Source organism: Cnephaeus nilssonii (genome assembly GCF_951640355.1).
Source record: "Cnephaeus nilssonii genome assembly, chromosome: 19".
NCBI classification, from domain to species: domain Eukaryota; kingdom Metazoa; phylum Chordata; class Mammalia; order Chiroptera; family Vespertilionidae; genus Cnephaeus; species Cnephaeus nilssonii.
The window spans coordinates 10,085,289-10,091,288 of record NC_137090.1 but is presented as its reverse complement, the minus strand read 5'-3'; positions in this window follow the sequence as shown (position 1 = coordinate 10,091,288).

Sequence of the window (6,000 nt, the reverse complement as noted above, 5' to 3'; positions counted from 1 at the left end):
GGCCTCTCACACGGACCGGCTTGGGAAGGGTTCGTTGGTTTAGTCAGGGGCTCAGGCAGACCCATCTGTTGGCCTGGCTCCCATGAGCCTCTCAGCAGCTGCCCCCTCCCCACCGCCCTCCCTTCCAGGAGCCGCTGTGCAGAGTCTATTCTGCCGGGCACATCACTGTCTGGTGCTGACTCTGCCCCCTCCTCGCCTTCCCGCCCTCCCCCCCACCCCCTCCAGCAGCAAATAAGACAGGATGGGATCAGCAGCCTTGATGGGCAGATTGGTTCGACTCTAAAATGCGGGCATTTAGACTAATCAGCTTTCAACTCCAAATCTCGGTTTGACCTGCATTTCATTGGAGAAGGACCCTGGGGATGGCAGATTTCCCCGAAACCCACATCTTCTCGACGTGTTCCACTTCAAAGGAAGAGATAAGTAAAAAGAGAGCAACAAGGCGAGGCTTTTAAAAAGCAAGCTGAAAGGGAAGTTACGCAGAAATAAAACGCAAGACAGGCATTGTGGGATGATTGTGAAACGCACGGCGGACTGTGAGCGACACCGGCCGAGCTGACAAAGGCCAGCTCGGCTGGCTGCATACAGAAGAACCGGGGGTCATTCTCTCATTAGAGCTCAGCTGATCAGACAAAAACGTCTTTGTCTCGCTCTCGGCTCCCTGGGGCCGGAGTCAGGGAAGAGCGGAGGGGTTTCTGGGAAGGGCCGTGCAAGTGACAGGCCGGTTCAGGAGGCACAATGCCTGGCTGGATGGGTTTTCACTGGCTTCATCGAGGCTGGCTTTGCTGTCTTACCGTCATCCCCACACACGTTATTCTTTTTTTTGGTTTTTTTTAAATATATTTTATTGATTTTTTACAGAGAGGAAGGGAGAGGAATAGAGAGTTAGAAACATCGATGAGAGAGAAATATCGATCAGCCGCCTCCTGCACACCTCCTACTGGGGATGTGCCCGCAACCAAGGTACATGCCCTTGACCGGAATCGAACCTGGGACCCTTCAGTCCTCAGGCTGACGCTCTATCCACTGAGCCAAACCGGTTTCGGCCATACACGTTGTTCTTGCTGCCAGGAACTATGTGCCCCACCCTCCTAGCCCCCTCTCTGGACCATGCTAAGGTCCCAGCCTCCCCCTCATTCCTTCAGGACTCTATTCCTCACCCCTTAACCCCTGTCCCAACATCTCCCCTATCCCAACAATATTGAAGTTTAGTTCTGACTCCCTCCCAGGCTGTACGCTCAGAGGCCAAGGGCCATGTCCATTTCATTCACTGCTGTCTCCCCAGCACCTAACGCAGGGCCTGGGTGAGGAGCTGAAGGAATTCTGTGGGACGAAGAAATAACCTCCGAACGTGCAGCGTGCAGCCGCTCCGGAAGCCGCAGGCCAGGCATGCGGAGGCGAGGGGCTGGGACGCAGCAGAGATGCAGGCGAGTGGCAGGGAAGAGCGTTCACGTCTCTCAGTATTTGCTAGGGGAGAGGGCGGAAACCTCTTGGAATTAGAAAGAACACAAAGGCTAACTGATGGCCAGCACGGATGGCCGCTCTTTCTCCGCTGCGGGCGGCCAGGGGAGTGAAGTGAATGGTTCCCCGAACAGCAGAACCTTCCTCTGTTGGACATTTCTAAATCAGTAAGTCTAGCCCAGCCGGTGTGGCTCAGTGGTTGAACGTCGAGCTATGAACCAGGAGGTCACGGTTCGATCCCCAGTCAGGGCACGTGCCCAGGTTGTGGGCTCGATCCCCGGTGTGGGGTGTGCAGGAGGCAGCCGATCTGTGGATCAATGATTCTTGCTCATCACTGGTGTTTCTCTCTCTCTCTCTCCCTTAAAATAATAAAATAATAAATCAGTAAGGCTAGGAGCAGGGGCAAGAAATCGTATTTTTTAAATCTTCCCAGGTCATTCTGGTGATTGGCCGGTTTAGAAACCATTGGATTAAATGCTAGGATTTATTCTTTCGGCCACAAATGTTAGCTTTTCTTTTCCTTTGCCCCCCACCCCCCAGCCCCTCCTCCCCGCAAGAGTGACTCCATCTGGCTGATTCTAACAGGGCCTGAGAGAAAGGAGGCGTTGGGAATATTGACGTCCGCATCCTTCCCGGAAACTAGGTACGTGTGGGCATGGCCCTTGCTTGCCGAATGAGGTGATGGTCCCTGGTGACCACCCTCTGCGTTCCCCACTGAAAAGACCACGTTTAAAGTGAATATGACGTTAACCCTGACTCAGCAGCCCCATCCCACAAAACGGTAGTGAAACACAAAAGCCGCCACGGCCAGGGGCTGCTGGCGCCCAGGGTGAGCCCTGCCTTTCATTTCTGGTCTCACCTCTCTGACTGGCATCGTCCCCACCACATGTTGGTAAAGCCACTGGGCTTCCCCCCGGCGGCTCCTGCTCTCCCTGTACCTGAATGCAGCCAAGTGACACATCACTTCTCTTCCCCAAGAGGTCAGGGGGCAGGCTCGGGGGGGGGGGTGGGGAGGCCAGGAGAGGAGATGGGTGCTGTGCTCTCCCCTAAAGCAATCCCACCTTCCTGCCACCCAGTGAGAGGCCTCCTGGTACAAGACCTCTCGGGAGAGCCCGGCTTTCAGAGGCACCACAAGTCGTCGGGCCTCAGGGTTAAGCACCTCCCGGAATTGCTGCCTGTCTTCTCAAAGCCAGCTTGCCCACACAGCCAGGTCTTTTTGTTTGTTTGGTGAAAGATTTTTCATAGAAGAAGGTAGAGAGAAAAACATGGATCTGCTGCCTCCCACACACACCCCAACCGGGGATTGAACCCGAAACCCTGGCATGTGCCCTGCCCGGGAATCAAACCCGCAGCCTTTCGGTATACGCGACGATGCTCTAACCCCGTGGTCGGCAAACTGCGGCTCGCGAGCCACATGCGGCTCTTTGGCCCCTTGCGTGTGGCTCTCCCACAAAATACCACGGCCTGGGCGAGTCTATTTTGAAGAAGTGGCGCTAGAAGAAGTTTAAGTTTAAAAAATTGGGCTCTCAAAAGAAATTTCAGTCGTTGTACTGTGGATATTTGGCTCTGGTGACCAATGAGTGTGCCGGCCACTGCTCTAACCAACTGAGCCACACAGGCCGGGGCTCACAGCCAAGTCTTGATCAGCCAAATACAGTTGTAAAACCCAAGCCTCTTTATCCTTCTTCGCTCTCCCTCTCACATCGCTTCTGTGGCCTGTTACTCAGCCGCGCAGAATTCGGAGCTGGGAAGAATCTCAGGTTTCTTCTTGTCTGACAGTTTTCAAGTCCTGGGTTTGGCCAGAGCTTGGTGAGGAGGCGGCACTCCAGCTTCAGCCACAGCATTCTGCTTTCCTGAGTTTTTGTGTAACGTGTCAGAGCCTGGTCAGTGATGACGTTTAACAGCCGAGTCTCGATTCTCACTGGGGTGGGAGCGGAGAAGCCCCGATCTGCAGCATTTGCCAGCTTCCGTCGAGTAAATCCTCCTGCCGAAGCCCGGTCCAAGCTATGGACCGGAAGCCACCCCGTGCAGAGTTGCGAAGTCTACCTGATGGCTTCTTGGGAGCTCTGGGGGGCGGTGCAAGCCAGCAAGGCCTGGTCCGTCCCTTTAAAAGAAGTGTGAAGACCGCTGTCCAGCATCCCCTCTTAAAGAGGAGACAACCGAGGCCCAGAAAGACTTAAAGAATTGTTGAGGGTCCCAGAACTAACCAGGACCAGAAGCCAAGCCCCCCTCCCCAACCTCCCCAAACTACAAATGCTGCTCAGCCTGGGCCAGGAAGCTGGGGGGAACCAGAACCACCGGGAAGGCCTGGCAGCACCAATGTCAGAGGCCAAAGCATCGCGCCGAGGCCTTTGCTGGGACCATTTGGTGCTTTTCCTTCCTTTCCCCCCCCGAGTTTGAACCTCTCCCTGCTTTCAAAAACATTTTCCCCCGTTACCGTGGACATTCAATATTATATGAGCCTCAGGTGCTCCGCAGAGTGGTTAGGTATTATATAACGTATGAAGCGATCCCCCAGTAAGTCTAGGACCCACCTGGCACCGTGCCTAGTTCTTACAGTATGATTGGCTATGTGCCCTCTGCTTCTCCTTACTCTTCATAGACAGAAAAAAAAAATCCAACCTCATCCAGTCCCCCGGGAGTGACTTACTCCTCATTCCCGCGAGGGTGACACGGGAAGCACCCTCACCCCGGGCCCCGAGTGGTCGGTCTATCTCCCGTGCCTCTCCCGCGGCAACGCACTGTCTGTTGTGGGAGGGGGCGTGGGGAGGCGCTGGGAAGGAGCAAGCCTTTCAGACACGTGCAGGGAGGGTTATTTTAGCCGCTGCTGCACTTGCTTCCCGGGTAAGAGGCAAGCTGAGAGAGCGGCGGGTGCCCAGGAAAAGGACCTGGCCTTCTGGAACGCTGGGTTCTCGCTCTGGCTCTGCTGCTGCTGTGGGTGTGTCTCCCCTGCCTAAGGCACCCGTTCCCCCCAGTCCCTCCCCCCCCCCCCCCCCCCCCCCCCGCCGTGCAATGGGAAGTCAGAATGGATGCTCTTCGGCATCTTTCTCGGACAACCCCATGAATCGCTCGGGGAAATGTGTGGGAGGCCCCAGTAACGCTTCTTCGCTCCACCTCCTGCCTCCCACTCCTTTTCTCTGAAGATGCTCCCCCCTCTATAGACAGCACCCCAGAAAGGCTGCCTGGCTCCGGTTTCTCTGCACAGGGACAGGAGACACAGAGTCTCCGGGGCTGCCTCGGGGCTGCCTGCCGGCAGCTGGTCTCCTGTTTCCTAGGGACTCTTTGTGTCTGTTTCTTCCCAGGGAGCTGGGGTCACAGTGCCAAGAAGAATGGGGGGGGGGGTCATCTTTTCCCCCCAGCTTCTGCCCAGCTCTCCCTCCCTCCAGTCTGGTCTGCCAGTGAAGGGGAGGGAGGGTGGGGGAAGGTGGCGGCAGCATCCTGTGACCGCCCCCCCCCACCCCCCCAGCCTGTCCTGCACCTTCTCACCGCCTGTCTTCCCCTCCCCGGAGGAAGGAAAATGGCTCAGGCAGAACAAGGGCCGTTATCGCCGACCTGGCCCTGCTGCTGCCTGATAGAGCCCAGCCCTCCCCCGCCAGATCTCATTAAGGGGTCGCCGCGTATGCTTCCCAGCCGCCCCCCATCCATCTTTGGCCACGGATGACAGACTGGGCCCGGGGGCTGATGTCCGGCAGGTGACGGGGTTAATGGCAGAAGAGGGCAGAGGCCAGAGGCCAGCCAACTCACAGTGTTGGGAGGGCAGCCTGGGGGGGGGGGCCCTGGCTCTATTCCAGCTGGGCAGCCCCTCAAATTACAGCACCTGGGGGAGGGACGCGTTCTGGGGCCGTCCATCCCCGGGGGAGCAAGGTGGGCAGTCTCGGCCATCGTGGGAGCAGATGGTGGGAGGAGAGGCTGTTAGCCAAGGAAGAAGAGGAATGAGGAAGCTTACAAGGGGAAGAAGGGCTGGAAGCTGGGGGGAGGGGGGAACCCTTCTCTATGTGGGCTCAGTAAAAAAAAAAAACCCATATAAATAAATAAATTAAAAAAGCAAGCCCCTTGAATCCCTGGGTACCCTTTGGCAAGAAGCACGTATTTTGCTGATGGGCGTGAAGTCAAGTGATGTTTTGGGGTGGGTGCCCACGACCCGTTTTGTTTTCCCTCCCAGTGTCTGTCCCCGCGGCCCAGCACTGTGGTTAGGGACAAGGTTCCAGGTGCAAACAGCGCGGGTCCAGATCCCGTTCAGATCCTCCCTGTGTGAGTCCGGGTAAGTTACTTAACCTCTCTGAGCCCATGCTCTCCCTCTGTGGAGGGTAGACCTAGCACAGTGGTGGGCAAACCGCGGCTCGCGAGCCACATGCGGCTCTTTGGCCCTTTGAGTGTTCTAATGCCACTTCTTCAAAATAGACTCGCCCAGGCCGAAAACCGACTTCTGCGCATGGGCCACGAAGTGTCCATCGCACTGTACGTGCGCGCCCGCACGTGGTATTTTGTGGAAGAGCCACACTCAAGGGGCCAAAGAGCCGCATGTGGCTCGCGAGCCGC